Source organism: Salmo salar, chromosome 10 (genome assembly GCF_965601325.2).
Source record: "Salmo salar chromosome 10, fSalSal1, whole genome shotgun sequence".
NCBI classification, from domain to species: domain Eukaryota; kingdom Metazoa; phylum Chordata; class Actinopteri; order Salmoniformes; family Salmonidae; genus Salmo; species Salmo salar.
The window spans coordinates 79,099,308-79,118,531 of NC_138300.1; positions in this window are offsets into that span (position 1 = coordinate 79,099,308).

Consider the following 19,224-nt stretch of genomic DNA (forward strand, 5'->3'; position numbering starts at 1 on the left):
GGGTGGTGTTCGGCGATCGCCGTCACCGGCTTTCTAGCCATCGCCGCTCCATTTTTCATATGTCCATTTGTCTTGTCTTGTTTCATACACACCTGGTTTTCATTTCCTAAATCAATCTACTTGTATTTAACCCTCTATTTCCCATCATGTCTTTGTGTGTAATTGTTGCATGTTATGTGGTGTTTGATTTACGTGCTTGACTTTTATTTATGTTCCGTGTTTTGAACGCGCTTGATTATTGTAGTGCTCTCGTTTTGGAACGGAAAATAAATGTGCGCCTGTTAACTATACTCTGCTCTCCTGCACCTGACTTGCACCTGACATGCCTTGAGTGAAATGTGAAGGTGTGTGTTGTTTGTTCTGCTCTGTTTTGATACAGATCTCACCAGATTAGGTCTGCTGGATTGTTGGGATTTCTCCCAATGGGTTATAGGTCTAACTTCCTGATCCTGTGGCTCTGCGATGAAGTTGACAGTGTGATGGGGAGTATAAGCCAATTTGAAAAAATAGTTTCAATAGAATGTGTTGTTTTTCTCTTTGACATATGTTTAGACATTGGTATTAAGAATAATTGGTAAAAGTAATAATTTATCATATAGTTAATGCTTGTCTGGATTTCCTGAATCAAAGAATTAACTGAACAAATCTGTTGTTCTGATCTGACCTCTCAAGGTTATTATGAAAGTTGACGTCTGTCGGTGTCTTAATGCATGTAAGAGATAATTGGACCGAACAGTGTGTGTACCTCAAAACGCCCTCTAACTGGCTGAGAAAAGCGACAAAAGCATTCAATACGGCCCTGTCCTCACCACTTCTACCGAGACACCTGAGTCCTGAGCCAGCAACCTGTATGCAGCATCCGATCGGAGCCATCAACTGCTTTTCTCTCATGTCTTTTCTCTCAGGAGTCCACGTGGAATGAGCATGGGGAGAGATCTGTTCCAAACTTCTCTTGTGTAGCTGGCATACTGGTTGACGAATGGACAAGACATAATTGGTGGTAAAGGTGATGGCAGCTCAGGTGAGACTTTGAAATTGAGACATTATCATGGGCCATCCACTTTGAACTGTAAAGCTATCTGAAGAAGACGATGAAGAATATGCCAGAAGAATCAGTGCCTGAAGCGGGGGGGGTCAACTGTGCACAAAATTGATTTAGACTTGTCTAAAATTAGAATAATTTTGATTTAGAATGCATTAAGATACTGATCTATATTATAATCATGATAAGAAGGTTAATAGTACAATTATAGGATAATTTTACTGGATTTTAATAAACTCAGCAAAAAAAGAAACATCCTCTCACTGTCAACTGCATTTATTTTCAGCAAACTTATTAACATGTGTAAATATTGAACATAAGATTCAACAACTGAGACATAAACTGAACAAGTTCCACAGACATGTGACTAACAGAAATGGAATAATGTGTCCCTGAACAAAGGTGGGGTAAAAATCAAAAGTAACAGTCAGTATCTGGTGTGGCCACCAGCTGCATTAAGTTCTGCAGTGCATCTCCTCCTCATGGACTGCACCAGATTTGCCAGTTCTTGCTGTGAGATGTTACCCCACTCTTCCACCAAGGCACCTGCAAGTTCCCGGACATTTCTGGGGGGAATGGCCCTAGCCCTCACCCTCCGATCCAACAGGTCCCAGACCTGCTCAATGGGATTGAGATCCGGGCTCTTCGCTGGCCATGGCAGAACACTGACATTCCTGTCTTGCAGGAAATCACGCACAGAACGAGCAGTATGGCTGGTGGCATTGTCATGCTGGAGGGTCATGTCAGGATGAGCCTGCAGGGAGGGTACCACATGAGGGAGGAGGATGTCTTCCCTGTAACGCACAGCATTGAGATTGCCTGCAATGACAACAAGCTCAGACTGATAATGCTGTGACACACCGCTCCAGACCATGACAGACCCTCCACCTCTAAATCGATGCCGCTCCGGAGTACAGGCCTCGGTGTAATGCTCGTTCTTTCGACGATAAACGCGAATCCGACCATCACCCCTGGTGCGACAAAACCGCGACTTGTCAGTGAAGAGCACTTTTTGCCAGTCCTGTCTGGTCCAGGGACGGTGGGTTTGTGCCCATAGGCGACATTGTTGCCGGTGATGTCTGGTGAGGACCTGCCTTTCAACAGGCCTACAAGCCCCCAGTCCAGCCTCTCTCAGCCTATTGCGGACAGTCTGAGCACTGATGGAGGGATTGTGCATTCCTGGTGTAATTCGGGCAGTTGTTGTTGCCATTCTGTACCTGTCCCGCAGGTGTGGTGTTCAGATGTACCGATCCTGTGCAGGTGTTGTTACACGTGGTCTGCCACTGTGAGGATGATCAGCTGTCCGTCCTGTCTCCCTGTCTTAGGCGTCTCATAGTATGGACATTGCAATTTATTGCCCTGGCCACATCTTAAGTCTTCATGCCTACTTGCAGCATGCCTAAGGCACGTTCACACAGATGAGCAGGGACCCTGGGCATCTTTTATTGAAAAAGCGTGAGTGAGCAAGGAGGCCTACAAACCTGAGTCAGTTACACCAGCTCTGTCAGGAGGAATGGGTCAAAATTCACCCAACTTATTGTGGGGGAGCTTGTGGAAGGCTACCCAAAACGTTTGACCCAAGTTAAACAATTTAAAGGCAATGCTATCAAATACTAATTGAGTTTATGTAAACTTCTAACCCACTGGGAATGTGATGAAAGAATTTAAAGCTGAAATAAATCATTCACTCTACTATTATTCTGACATTTCACATTCTAAAAATAAGGTGGTGATCCTAACTGACCTAAGATAGGGACTTTTTACTAGGATTAAATGTCAGGAATTGTGAAAAACCGAGTTTAAATGTTTTTGGCTAAGGTGTATGTAAACTTCCGACTTCAACTGTATATAACTCTGGTTACCGCCTTGTAAATTGTTTGATAGGGGTCTGCTCAGACAGGTACAGTTGAAGTCGGAAGTTTACATACAGCTTAGCCAAATACTTATTAGATGTATTTGGATGGCAATTTGAAGAATCTCAAATATAAATATATTTTGATTTGTTAAACACCTTTTTGGTTACTACATGATTCCATATGTGTTATTTCATAGTTCTGATTTCTTCACAATGTAGAAAATAGTCAAAATAAATAAAATCCTTCAATAAGTAGGTGTTCTAAAACTTTTGACCAGTAGTGTATATACACTGCTCAAAAAATAAAGGGAAAACTAAAATAAAACATCCTAGATCTGAATGAATGAAATAATCTTATTAAATACATTTGTCTTTACATAGTTGAATGTGCTGACAACAAAATCACACAAAAATAATCTATGGTAATCCAATGTATCCAATTGGAGTCATTCTCAAAATTAAAGTGGAAAACCACACTACAGGCTGATCCAACTTTGATGTAATGTCCTTAAAACAAGTCAAAATGAGGCCCAGTAGTGTGTGTGGCCTCCACGTGCCTGTATGACCTCCCTACAACGCCTGGGCATGCTCCTGATGAGGTGGCGGATGGTCTCCTGAGGGATCTCCTCCCAGACCGTCGTTGGTGGATGGAGCGAGACATGATGTCCCAGATGTGCTCAATTGGATTCAGGTCTGGGGAACGGGCGGGCCAGTCCATAGCATCAATGCCTTCCTCTTGCAGGAACTGCTGACACACTCCAGCCACATGAGGTCTAGCATTGTCTTGCATTAGGAGGAACCCAGGGCCAACCGCACCAGCATATGGTCTCACAAGGGGTCTGAGGATCTCATCTCGGTACCTAATGGCAGTCAGGCTACCTCTGGCGAGCACATGGAGGGCTGTGCGGCCCCCCAAAGAAATGCCACCCCACATCATGACTGACCCACCGCCAAACCGGTCATGCTGGAGGATGTTGCAGGCAGCAGAACGTTCTCCACGGCGTCTCCAGACTCTGTCACGTGCTCAGTGTGAACCTGCTTTCATCTGTGAAGAACACAGGGCGCCAGTGGCGAATTTGCCAATCTTGGTGTTCTCTGGCAAATGCCAAACGTCCTGCACGGTGTTGGGCTGTAAGCACAACCCCCATCTGTGGACGTCGGGCCCTCATACCACCCTCATGGAGTCTGTTTCTGACTGTTTGAGCAGACACATGCACATTTGTGGCCTGCTGGAGGCCTGCTGGAGGTCATTTTGCAGGGCTCTGGCAGTGCTCCTCCTGCTCCTCCTTGCACAAAGGTGGAGGTAGCGGTCCTGCTGCTGGGTTGTTGCCCTCCTACGGCCTCCTGCACGTCTCCTGATGTACTGGCCTGTCTCCTGGTAGCGCCTCCATGCTCTGGACACTACGCTGACAGACACAGCAAACCTTCTTGCCACAGCTCGCATTGATGTGCCATCCTGGATGAGCTGCACTACCTGAGCCACTTGTGTGGGTTGTAGACTCCGTCTCATGCTACCACTAGAGTGAAAGCAGCGCCAGCATTCAAAAGTGACCAAAACATCAGCCCGGAAGCATAGGAACTGAGAAGTGGTCTGTGGTCACCACCTGCATAACCACTCCTTTATTGGGGGTGTCTTGCTAATTGCCTATAATTTCCACCTGTTGTCTATTCCATTTGCACAACAGCATGTGAAATTTATTGTCAATCAGTGTTGCTTCCTAAGTGGACAGTTTGATTTCACAGAAGTGTGATTGACTTGGAGTTACATTGTGTTGTTTAAGTGTTCCCTTTATTTTTTTGAGCAGTGTATATACAGTCCATTCTGAACATATTCAGACCCTTTGACTTTTCTCCAAAAAAATAATGTTTTATATATATATATAGTTGAATAAGCTGGCCTTGACTATCATACAGTATATACATATGAAGTGGGTAAAACTGTCACAGAAGTTGGCATGGAGAGAAGACCAAGGCGCAGCGGGTATGTGGATACTCATGGTTTTAATTTCGAAAGAGTAAAGTATTCACTGACAAAACAATAAAGATGACAACAGCAACAGTTTTACAGGCTATACAAACGCAGTGCAAAAACAACTACCCACAACCCCAAAGAAAAACACACACCACTATATAGAACTCCCAATCAAAGGCAACTCAACACACCTGCCTTCAATTGGGAGTCTAATCACCAACACAAACCCCTTAACATACAAAAAAAACTGCCACATCCTGACCCAAAACTGATACCTCCCTCTGCTGGTCAGGACGTGACAAAAACAGTATGTAAACATTATTAAAGTGTCAAGTGTTCCATGTCTATGTACATAGGGCAGCTATTGTGCAGGGTTGAGTAGCGGGTGGTAGACAGCTAGTGACAGTGACTAAGTTCTGGGCAGGGTACTGGGTGGAGGCCGGCTAATGATGGCTATTTAACAGTCTGAAGGCCTTGAGATAGAAGCTATGTTTTAGTCTCTCGGTCCCAGTTTTGATGCACCTCTACTGACTTCGCCCCTGAATGATAGCGGGGTTAACAGGCAGTGGCTTGGGTGGCTGATATCCTTGATAACCTTCTTGGCCTTTCTGTGACACTGGGTGCTGTAGATGTCCTGGATGGCAGGCAGTGTGCCCCTTGTGATGCGTTTGGCAGACCCCATCACCCTCTGGAGAACCCTGCGCTTGCGGACAATGCAGTTGCCGTACCAGGTGGTGATACTGCCTGACAGGATGCTCTCAATGGCGCATCTGTAAATGTTTGTGAGGGTCTTAGGGGCCAAGCCAATTTTCTTCAGCCTACTGAAGGTTGAAGAGGCACTGTTGCACCTTCTTCACCACACTGTCTGGATGGATTTTATTGTACCTGAAACTACAGAACAATTCTCATCAGTATTTGTTCTTCATGAACGAACAAGGTCAAGAACTATTTAAACATCATGTTTCAGATTCAAAACTGTCTCCAGGTTTAATCAAATATATCTACATTACCAGAAAGTGAATTCATAGACTAATAAAAACTTACCATGAACAATGCTTTTTTTCTTATGTCCCAAGCTGGTCCAGTTACAAAGCCAGGACAGGTCGTTGGAGAAAAGGCCGGCAAACATCCTCCTCACTGAGTCTTTGACGGACTTGCCCCCTTTAGCAGCCAAAAACCTCACCTGTAAAATACATTTTCATAGTTAGTGGTCTATAGAGCAGTGAACCACACAAACTATAGGTCTAAAGTCCCTCCAAAGGAAAGCAGTGGGGAGCTCTTCCGAGTAACAGACTTCATAAGCACCCAATTACTTAACATGTACAATACCCCAAGAGTCTGCACTTTATTTAATCCCATAGACAGAGCCCTAACGATGACAAAAAGTGTCGCCATCCAAAAACCTGTTAACTGTATGTAGTGTGATACCATGTTCTTGCCAATTACCAATTTCTTCTGAAGCTCCTCATTCCCAGCAAGCTGATGTTCAAGCTTCTCCAACATCAGCCTTTCCTTAAGAGGAAGCACAATGTCCTCTGGCAGAACCATGTCCCCATGAGACTAATTGGTCAGTTTCATTAAGAGGTTCCTGTTTACTGTGGTCTGGTATTGCAACTCTCTGACATCCTCTGCCAATTCCCTCAGGTGCTGAAGAATCAGGTGGTGGAAATCTTAACATATGACAGTGGGCAAGTTATGAACTTTGGAAATCTATTCCTTTCGAATAACAAGATAAAAGCTCTATGAAAATAGGTTTGATTCTGAGTTATGGAATGCAAGGGCCAAATTTGCCATTGTACTGTTTAACATTCCACTTTATGTAATTATGGAGCCCCTCACACTACAACTAAGTAGCACATATTGCAGTTACCTTTAGACTGATAAGCAGCAGGGCCCAGTGATGAGGAGGATTGAGCTGTTTGAGATGAGAATTTTTAAAATAACTACCTAAGAATGCAGCTTATAAGAATACTTCTTATTTTTATTTAAATGTGTCTTTACAGAATTACTGCTGGTAGTAGCCAGACTTTACTTTTCTAATAAACTGTATGCATTAAAAAGTGTACAGTGGAATACTTTAAATTACCATGTACTACTGCCAGAAAATCTTCAGACGAAGAGGCATGGGAACAGGGTCTTGATGATTCTGTTGCAAATTCAGCACAATACACAAATGTAGAATTTCAGTTAACCTCTTACATCTAGACGTTCCGCTAGCGGAACACCTGCTCCAATATCCAATGATGGGCGTGGCGCGAAATACAAACTCCTCTAAAATCCGAAAACTTCAATTTTTCAAACATATGACTATTTCACAGCATTTTAAAGACAAGACTCTCCTTTATCTAACCACACTGTCCGATTTCAAAAAGGCTTTACAGCGAAAGCAAAACATTAGATTATGTCAGCAGAGTACCCAGCCAGAAATAATCAGACACCCATTTTTCAAGCTAGCATATAATGTCACAAAAAACAAAACCACAGCTAAATGCAGCACTAACCTTTGATGATCTTCATCAGATGACACACCTAGGACATTATGTTATACAATACATGCATGTTTTGTTCAATCAAGTTCATATTTATATCAAAAACCAGCTTTTTACATTAGCATGTGACGTTCAGAACTAGCATACCCACCGAAAACTTCCGGTGAATTTACTAAATTACTCACGATAAACGTTCACAAAAAACAGAACAATTATTTTAAGAATTATAGATACAGAACTCCTTTGTGCAATCGAGGTGTTCGATTTTAAAATAGCTTTTCGGTGAAAGCACATTTTGCAATATTCTGAGTACATAGCCCGGCATCACAGGCCTAGCTATTTAGACACCCAGCAAGTTTAGCCTTCACCAAAGTCAGATTTATTATTAGAAAAATGTTATTACCTTTGCTGTCTTCGTCAGAATGCACTCCCAGGACTTCTACTTCAATAACAAATGTTGGTTTGGTTCAAAATAATCCATCGTTATATCCAAATAGCGGCGTTTTGTTCATGCGTTCAAGACACTATCCGAAGTGTAAATAAGGGTCACGAGCATGGCGCAATTCGTGACAAAAGATTTCTAAATATTCCATTACCGTACTTCGAAGCATGTCAACCGCTGTTTAAAATCAATTTTTATGCCATTTTTCTCGTAAAAAAGCGATAATATTCAGACCGGGAATCTGCGTTTAGGTAAACAGACAAAAGAAAACAAAGCATGAGGTCGACGCGGGCACGAGCCTGAGTCTCACAGTACTGTAACCAGCCACTACCCAAACGCGCTACTTTTTTTCAGCCAGAGCCTGCAAAGCCACGATTCAGCTTTTTGCCGCCTTCTGAGAGCCCATGGGAGCCGTAGGAAGTGTCACGTAACAGCAGAGATCCTCTGTAATGGATAGAGATAATCAAGAAGGGCAAGAAATTGTCAGACAGGGCACTTCCTGCATGGAATCTTCTCAGGTTTTGGCCTGCCAAATGAGTTCTGTTATACTCACAGACACCATTCAAACAGTTTTAGAAACTTTGGAGTGTTTTCTATCCAAAGTTAATAATTATATGCATATTCTAGTTTCTGGGCAGGAGTAATAATCAGATTAAATCGGGTACGTTTTTTATCCGGCTGTGAAAATACTGCCCCCTAGCCATAACAGGTTAAAGTAAGTAGCGCCCACATCTCAACTGGGGAAAAGTATCCAGAAAAGTATCCAGATACAGTGACTTGGCTAGATATTCCCAAAGGGAAACCACTTTTGCAACAATGTTTCCCACAAACTGCAACTGGCCATATGTAGTAGCATTACTAGCGCTAAAATAGCGATTTGGAAGTTAGCTACTGCTGCAAGAATGAAGCACATGCAATCTTAATCTGTCAACTGACGTGTTTCACAAGTGAACACATGGTGTGAACAAGACAAGTTTGTTCATGGCTAGCTTGCGGTGAACTTTCCCAGTTGGACAACGTTTTGATTGCAAGGATTCACTTTGAACTACTTGCTAGCAAAGGTAACGAACACTTTCCATTAACGTTACATTTTCTGTCACATTTCACCGTTGTATCTATATCCTACTTGTAAAATGTTTTGAATTAAATCTAACAAACGGTTTGTGTTGATAAACGTTGCATGAAAGCAATAATTATAGTGAGACACCCATGGTAACTTGCTGACAGAAGATGTGTGTGTTTTAAAAAAAAAAGATTAACATTGTAGAGCATCTCTCCCTTTACACCTCAGATAATATAATGGGCAAAATCAGGTACCTTCAGACTGGTGAGCAGCTGGCCCCTTTGACGAAGAGGACTGAGGACCTGTTCAGATCAAAGTTAAGCATAGGTATTTGTCCTATACATCTCAGTTCACAGCCAAACTATTTCAGCATTCCTTCAAAAAACACATTGTAAAATGATTTGTTCTTAAGCCTAATGTTATGTGATATACTTCATTACATTCAGTACATAAGAGGCACTTACCCCCAGCAGAGAGTGACAAAGAGGGTCTAGAAGATACTGTTGCAAATTAAATGCAGGTTGTGAAAATTAGACTTACACTTGTATGAACAATACATTGCCAAGAAACAAAATCTTGCATACACTTTTTTTGTGTGTGGAATCAACCCTTTTTGGGCAAATTTGGGGGTCTTTGGCACTGGTGGGTGCTGGTTATGATCAGCGTCAGACTCCTCAGTCTGTCTGATCAAATTTAGGATTTCGCCTGGGAATGATAACAAGCATGAAGTTTTCAGAGTAGTAGTGTAGTGTTTAGATTCCTTTAATTTCAAACACTAAATGTTACTTTCTCTTTCTTTGGTGAGACTCTGGCTCTGTTTCCAGCCTTGAGCCTTATTCTGCCCAAACCAGGCACTCATGGGCTTTCTCATATGAATCTGAAAACATCACGAAACAGGAGCTTATCAGTTCATTTATAAATGTCTGCAATGTTAGTATCTTATTTAATATCTTACTATTCAGTTAAAGTACACATTCTGTCTTCAGTAATTAAATTGAATACACCTCCCATGTATCAATGTCCGGCAGTTTGTGTGACATCACTGCCTTAGGGCTAGGCGTCCTGCTGGCGGGACAGCTTCCGGTGAAACTGGATGGTACGCAATTCAAAAAAATGATGGATATTAAACATTTAGGAACATACAAATGTCTTATTTCGGTTGAAAGCATAAATTATTGTTAATCAAACAGCACTGTCCGATTTGAAATAGGCTTTACAACGAAAGCATGCCATGCGATTGTTGAGGACGGTGCCCCACATCAAAATATTTTTTCAACCAGCACAGGTTTCATAAATTCACAAATAGTGATTAAATATTCACTTACTTTACAAAAATCTTCTTCTGATTTGTCATCCAAAGGGTCCCAGCTACAACATGTAGTGTTGTTTTGTTAGATAAAAAAAAGAAAAGTCAGTTTAGTTGGCACCATCGATTTGAGTAATACACTCATTCAACATGCAGAGAAAGGAATCCAAAAAGCTACTGCTAAACTTTATTAAAACGAGTCAAAATACATTTCTATTGAATCCTCAGGTACCCTAAAATGTAATTAAACTATAATATTTCATACGGAAAGAAGTATGTTCAATAGGAAAACGATATTAGCAGGTGTGCGTCCTCTTCGTCGCGTGTGCACAGACTGATTTCCAAGTCTGTATCCCAGTACTAAAACTCACAATTCTTCCTCATTTGGGAAGAAACAAGCCTGAAACCTTGAACAAAGACTACTGATATCCAGTGGAAGCCATAGGAATTGCATACTGGGAGCTGGATTTAAAAAAAATCCCTTTACGTTCTAATGGAAGAGCATGGGCTCTCAAAAAATACATTCGGGTTGGTTTTTCTTTGGATTTTCTCCTACCATATCTATTGTGTATAGTTTCCTACATTATTTTAACATTTCTACAAACTTCAGAGTTTTCTTTCCAATGGTACCAATTATATGCATATCCTGGCTTCAGGGCCTGAGCAACAGGCAGTTTACTTTGGGCACGTCAGTCAGGCGGAAATGGAGAGAAATAGACCCTAGCCTGAATAATCAACCTCTCTTGGCTCTTGTATGGAGGCCAATAACATTTGTCCTTGGTGCATCAGGTTTTTGAGATGACAGATAAACTGTCATCTTCATTCAGGAAATTAACCACAGCAAACATGGTACTACGTACAAAAAAGCAAATAACGGCACTCAATTAGATTAGTTTACTCAAACATTTCACAATTGTACCATCTAATTGTAGGAGTTTAAGAATATCCCTTCAAGTAAATAATACATTTTCTGTAATGTCTTTTACTGACAATTTACCTTGAAAAGAGATAATGGGAAAACATAAAGAAAATTATATTGCTGCTATGCATCCTACAAATGGAGCAATGGCATCCCAGCAAAGCCTCCTTTGCACGGGAGTAGAACAAACTTCCGTAGCACATTTGTGGCTCGAGTGAAATGAAGTTCATCCTTCAATCCAGAGAGATGGAAGATATCAAGCAACGATGATAGCAGGGGTTATGTGAAAAGGTCTGTCTTGATCCTAAATGTTTTGTACACAATCAAAGTGTTCCTCCACCAGCAGGTTTTGCACTAGGACGACTTCCTTGTTCCTCAACTGGACATAGTTATTCCCAATGGACATCTGCACAGAGAAGTGAGTGAGCTGCATTTTTTTATACTGCTCTTTCACTTAGACCATTTGGGACTGGGCCATTGTCATGCTGCTTTTGTAGTGTTTTCTCAGCATCTGACTGTGTTGCTCTCATGGCCTCTCTTTCTAACAGCCTCCATATAACCTGCTCTAAAGGCTTGTTTGGTTTTGTTATCATTCTTTTTAACTGGCCAAGAAAATTCTTGAAGGGGAAGCAAGAGATATTGTCAAGATCACCAAATGCTTGTGCTTCATGACTGAGATGGGTTAGGCAATGCATGTTATATGTTATGTTTTCCTTCACATACAGGCAGCTGCAGTGGTCCACAAACAAAACCAGGAGGTTTCCAGCATAGTCTGTGTGGTCTGCACACAAGAATACACTTAGGAAGATGGTCATGGGAACTGCAAGCAACATGAAGTTTTCATACATCACCCTTGGAATATTCCCTTTTAAACAGACAGGCCCAGTGTACAAGAGAAATGTACTAAACTCCGTAGCCTTCCAACGGTCAGACTCATTCAGTGATCTGGGTTTTCTGTTGATTTCTGATGGAGTGTGAGGTCTTAGGTCAGTCAGCTGTGAAGATACATTTCTGACAACAGCTGGACCTAAACTTGTTTTCAGTGGCCCTTTCTGCCATAGAGTTATCAGATTCTGTGTAACTCCCAAACATACCAGGTGTATGTAGTCAAGAGGAAACGGTGTCACCAAACCAATTGACAATGATCCTAAAGGTGTTGTCCCAATGTAATGAGAGTCATCAGTCAAATCATCAAAAGTGTCGTGGTTGGACCTCAGAGGAGCTGTTGGTAATATGATTCAGGTAGTAGGCTCCCTTTTGACAGCATTTGTCACAGCCATAGTAGCCATGTACCTTTTGCATTTCTGACAAAGGCCCTTGCTGGTGCGTCACATGTAATGGCAGAGATTTGGACTTTAAGATTTCTGTCTCCAAAAAAAAGTTTCCAGCTGCTGCATTTCCTCAACAAAGTCATGCAAGAAATCAAGACTGGTTGGATTCTTCTCCCCAAAAAACATCCCAATGACAAATGGTGACTTGTTTGTCTGGACCACACCTTTGGAAGAGCCACTTGCATAAAATTGCTTATGCCATAACTGTCATGCCTCTCTTCCCTTTCCACAGATCCTTACTTTAGTTTTTGCAAATCTTGTGCAACCCCCCTCTGAATTTTTCTACGTAACTGGACATTTTACCTAGAAACTTTCGGTATGTAGACTGGATATCTAAAAAGAAAAATCAATGCTGGAATGTTCAAAATCACTTTAAGTCAACACCAAAAATTGCATGATTGGTCACTGATTATATAAGGGCAACAACAGGAAAATTAAACGTAAATTAATATACACTGCTCAAAAAAATAAAGGGAACACTAAAATAACACATCCAAGCTCTGAATGAATGAAATAATCTTATTAAATACTTTTTTCTTTACATAGTTGAATGTGCTGACAACAAAATCACACAAAATAATCAATGGAAATCCAATGTATCAACCCATGGAGGTCTGGATTTGGAGTCACACTCAAAATTAAAGTGGAAAACCACATTACAGGCTGATCCAACTTTGATGTAATGTCCTTAAAACAAGTCAAAATGAGGCTCAGTAGTGTGTGTGGCCTCCACGTGCCTGTATAACCTCCCTACAACGCCTGGGCATGCTCCTGATGAGGTGGCGGATGGTCTCCTGAGATCTCCTCCCAGACCTGGTCTAAAGCATCCGCCAACTCCTGGACAGTCTGTGGTGCAACGTGGCGTTGGTGGATGGAGCGAGACATGATGTCCCAGATGTGCTCAATTGGATTCAGGTCTAGGGAACGGGCGGTCCAGTCCATAGCATCAATGCCTTCCTCTTGCAGGAACTGCTGACACACTCCAGCCACATGAGGTCTAGCATTGTCTTGCATTAGGAGGAACCCAGGGCCAAACGCACCAGCATATGGTCTCATAAGGGGTCTGAGGATCTCATCTCGGTACCTAATGGCAGTCAGGCTACCTCTGGCGAGCACATGGAGAGCTGTGCGGCCCCCCAAAGAAATGCCACCCTACACCATGACTGACCCAACCGGTCATGCTGGAGGATGTTGCAGGCAGCAAAACGTTCACCACGGCGTCTCCAGACTCTGTCACGTCTGTCACATGTGCTCAGTGTGAACCTGCTTTCATCTGTGAAGAGCACAGGGCGCCTTGGTGTTCTCTGGCAAATGCCAAACGTCCTGCACGGTGTTGGGCTGTAAGCACAACCCCCACCTGTGGACGTCGGGCCCTCATACCACCCTCATGGAGTCTGTTTCTGACCGTTTGAGCAGACACATGCACATTTGTGGCCTGCTGGAGGTCATTTTGCAGGGCTCTGGCAGTGCTTCTCCTGCTCCTCCTTGCACAAAGGCGGAGGTAGCGGTCCTGCTGCTGGGTTGTTGCCCTCCTACGGCCTCCTCCACGTCTCCTGATGTACTGGCCTGTTTCCTGGTAGCGCCTCCATGCTCTGGACACTACGCGGAGAGACACAGCAAACCTTCTTGCCACAGCACGCATTGATGTGCCATCCTGGATGAGCTGCACTACCTGAGCCACTTGTGTGGGTTGTAGACTCCATCTCATGCTACCACTAGAGTGAAAGCACCGCCAGCATTCAAAAGTGACCAAAACATCAGCCAGGAAGCATAGGAACTGAGAAGTGGTCTGTGGTCACCACCTGCATAACCACTCCTTTATTGGGGGTGTCTTGCTAATTGCCTATAATTTCCACCTGTTGTCTATTCCATTTGCACAACAGCATGTGAAATTTATTGTCAATCAGTGTTGCTTCCTAAGTGGACAGTTTGATTTCACAGAAGTGTGATTGACTTGGGGTTACATTGTGTTGTTTAAGTGTTCCCTTTATTTTTTTGAGCAGTGTAGTTTACACCAATCTCCATGGTATGTTTCTTTGTGTGTGTGTGTCTAAGGATAGTGGACAATTTTTACCCTGTGCATGCAGATAATATTACACTGAACATATAGCACCAATACTAGACTGATGTAGTCCTAATTAATAACTAAATATATAATTGAAGACACATGAGGGGTGAGTATTTCCTAAAAAAATGACATAATTGCTTTAGTCAGTATATTCACTTTGTTGTATAAACTTGTCAATTGTAAACAAATGAAAATGTGTCAGCTGATTTCGTGGACAATAGTAGCACATCAATTAGTCAAATACTGTGTGTAGGTTAGACCCGATGTCACTTGTTTAGTGCGTTTTCTCAGAATATGATGTTCCCTCAGCTTTGTGGAGCCCAAAGATTTTTTGGGACATGAGGTGTCTGATCGCGGGAACAGTGTTACAAATATTTACTGTTAATTCTATTGGTACGTAAACCGGTGAAATGGTGATTATGATTGGTGCTAATTTTTGTTGACCTCATGACCTTTTACTCAGTATTTAAATATATGTTTCTTAGCTCTAAGTTAAGGCGACACCAAAGAGCTATGCCAGAATTGCCTCTGTGCAGCTGGATGAGAGTTACGCCAGAATTCCCTCTGTGCAGCTGGATGAGATCTACAGCTAGCTTAGAGGTAAATTAGATAAATTAAGGTACATTTGGAGAGCGAACAGGTAATTGTAGCAATCATTTTAAGTAACCTAGCTGTAAGGTTTCTCTTTACAATTTAGCCGAGCTAACGTTACAACAAGGCAGTTCTAACGGCCACTCACAAGACCCATGCAGCTTGCTAGTTTGTTCTGAAGAACATCTCAAGACCCTGAAGGACCATTGACTAGCTAGCATAGCTAGCTAACTAAGCAAATCGCTTTACTATTTTTTTTAAACTTTTAGCTGGTTACTGTTTGTAACTTGACAATGTTAACTTTCTGGCTCCCTTTATTGTTCGTGTTATCGGACAACTGTAGGGCACTTTATTTATCCATGTTATGTTAATTGGCCAAACCTAAAGTTGTCTGCCAACTTAGCTAACGTTATGTTAGCTAGTCTAACGTGAGCATTCGTCAACTAACTTGAAGTCCCTAACATTAACCCTGAAGGCATTATTGACTTATTGACCCATGACAGTTCCTAGGGTTCTTATTAACATTAACTTTAGCCATACTGTTTGTCATGATATAACATATCAAACAATAACCATAACTTAAACATACTTTAATTTCTCATATAACTTACATTTATTTTTAGGTAACATCAACTCACCTTGGCTTTCTACTGGGAACACAGACGCCAACTGGGTTTTTATAGAGACAGATGCGCGAGCAAGGTGATCCAGATAATGAGCTGTTCTCTCCAGAGGATTCCACAGGACAACTTTTAAATGTGGTACCACACGGATCACACAGCAGGTAAGGGGCGCCTTTTAATGGTGATTTGCAAACCACACAGAAGGTAAACGAAGCCTTTTAATGGGGATTAGCCTACCACACAGAGGGTAAGAGCACCTTTAATGGTGATTCATAACCTTTTGAGAATTATGGTGTTGTATACAGTTGGTATGAGTACCTTGGCTGCTTGATTCCATGAATATAGAAGTGTAAACATCGTACGACTTCATAAGAAATTAATGTAAAGCCTTATAGTCGTTCCAATACATATTTCCGAGATTGGTCTTCCATTGCAGACCTGCACCCTAATTCTCAAAAGGTTATGAATCACCATTAATAGGCGCTCTTTACCTTCTGTGTGGTTTGTGAATCACCATTAAAAGGCCCCCCTTACTTGCTGTGTGGTACCACATATCCCCATATGCATGGCGTGCTTGGTACAACCTTATGGACCATTTACTTGGGTGTTTTGATCGGGTGTAGTGTTAGATTTAATTTGTGGATTCTTCACCTTGTTCCTCAGGCTCAAAGCTCAGGTATAATTATTTTAGAGATAGATAGCTTGTAGTGAGGGAGGGCAGGAGAGGACAGCTCAGGAAAAAAATTAAGATTTGTCATTGATAGCTGTTGCTTTGTTGTCCAATCAGGTTACATTTTACATTTTTTTTTTTTTCTAACCATAAGTACAAATCACAAACTGAATTGGTATGTAAGTGTCAAATCAACACTACATATTGTGTATACCATTACCTGTCATCTTTACATTTTTTAGAATATCATGATGGGGAAATTCATACGTAATACAATAATTGTGACGAAAGTCTACGGATCGTTAATTGTGGCATTTTCGTCAATAGGACTTCTCTCTGCTCTCTGCTTCCTGAAAGATGTTGATGACATCACTCACCCTCAAGCTCCACTAGCACATGCGCCACCACATGATAAGATACAGTTGAAGTCGGAAGTTTACATACACCTTAGCCAAACAAATTTAAACTCTGTTTTTCACAATTCCTGACAATTAATCCTAGTAAAAGTTCCCTGTTTTAGGTCAGTTAGGATCACCACTTTATTTTAAGAATGTGAAATGTCAGAATAATAGTAGAGAAAATGATTTATTTCAGCTTGTATTTACTTCAGCTTGTATTTCTTTCACCACATTCCCAGTGGGTCAGAAGTTCACATACACTCAATTAGTATTTGGTAGCATTGTCTTTAAATTGTTTAACTTGGGTCAAACATTTCAGGTAGCCTTTCACAAGCTTCCCACAATAATTTGGGTGACTTTTGGCCCATTCCTCTTGACAGAGCTGGTGTAACGGAGTCAGGTTTGTAGGCCTCCTTGCTCGCACACACTTTTTCAGTTCTGCCTACAATTTTTAATAGGATTGAGGTCAGGGATTTGTGATGGCCACTCCAATAGCCTGACTTTGTTGTCCTTAAGCAATTTTGCCACAACCTTGGAAGTATGCTTGGAGTCATTGTCCATTTGGAAGACCCATTTGCCACCAAGCTTTAACTTCCTGACTGATGTCTTGAAATGTTGCTTCAATATATCCACAAAATTTTCCTACCTCATGATGCCACCTATTTTATGAAGTGCACCAGTCCCTCCTGCAGCAAAGCACCTCCACAACATGATGCTGCCACCCCTTTGCTTCACGGTTGGGATGGTATTCTTCGGCTTGCAAGCCTCCCCCTTTTTCCTCCAAACATAACAATGGTCATTATGGCCAAAGAGTTCTATTTTTGTTTCCTCAGACCAGAGGACATTTCTCCAAAAAGTATGATCTTTGTCCCCATGTGCAGTTGGAAACCGTAGTCTGGCTTTTTTATGGCGGTTTTGGGGCAGTGGCTTCTTCCTTGCTGAGCGGCCTTTCAGGTTATGTCGATATAAGACTTGTTTTACTGGGGATATAGATACTTTTGAACCTGTTTCCTCCAGCATCTTCACAAGGTCCAGAATACGTTCATCTCTAGGACACAGAAAGCGTCTCCTTCCTGAGCGGTATGGCTCCGTGGTCCCATGGTGTTTATACTTGCGTACTATTGTTTGGACAGATGAACGTTTTACCTTCAGGCATTTGGAAATTGCTCCCAAGGATGAACCAGACTTCTGGAGGTCTACAATTTTTTTTCTGAGGTCTTGGCTGATTTCTTTTGATTTCGCCATGATGTCAAGCAAAGAGGCACTGAATTTGAAGGTAGGCTTTGAAATACATCCACATGTACACCCCTAATTGACTCAAATTATATCTATTAGCCTATCAGAAGCTTCTAAATCCATGACATAATTTTCTGGAATTTTCCAAGTTAGTTAGTGTATGTAAACTTCTGACCCACTGGAATTGTGATACAGTGAAATAATCTGTCTGTAAACAATTTTTGGAAACATTACTTGTATCATGCACAAAGTAGATGTCCTAACTGACTTGCCAAAACTATAGTTTGTTAACAAGAAATGTGTGGAGTGGTTGAAAAACGAGTTTTAACCTGTCTAGGGTCGGCGGGACGAATTCGTCCCACCTACGTAACAGCCAGTGGAATCCTGTGGCGCGTTATTCAAATACCTTAGAAATGCTATTACTTCAATTTCTCAAACATATGACTATTTTACACCATTTTAAAGACAAGACTCTCGGTAATCTAACCACACTGTCCGATTTCAAAAAGGCTTTACAACGAAAGCAAAACATTAGATTATGTCAGCAGAGTACCCAGACAGAAATAATCATACACCCATTTTTCAAGCTAGCATATAATGTCACATAAACCCAGAAGACAGCTAAATGCAGCACTAACCTTTGATGATCTTCATCAGATGACAACCCTAGGGCATTATGTTATACAATAAATGCATGTTTTGTTCAATCAAGTTCATATTTATATCAAAAAACAGCTTTTTACATTAGCATGTGACGTTCAGAACTAGCATACCGCCCGCAAACTTCCGGTGAATTTACAAAAAATGTACTAAATTACTCACGATAAACGTTCACAAAAAGCATAACAATTATTTTAAGAATTATAGATACAGAACTCCTCTATGCACTCGATATGTCCGATTTTAAAATAGCTTTTCGGTGAAAGCACATTTTGCAATATTGTCAGTAGATAGCCCGGCATCACAGGGCTAGCTATTTAGACACCCAGCAAGTTTAGCACTCACCAAAGTCCGATTTACTATAAGAAAAATGTTATTACCTTTGGTGTTCTTCGTCAGAATGCACTCCCAGGACTTCTACTTCAATAACAAATGTTGGTTTGGTTCAAAATAATCCATAGTTATATCCAAATAGCGGCGTTTTGTTCGTGCGTTCAAGACACTATCCGAATGGTAAAGAAGGGTGACGAGCACGACGCATTTCGTGACAAAAAAATCC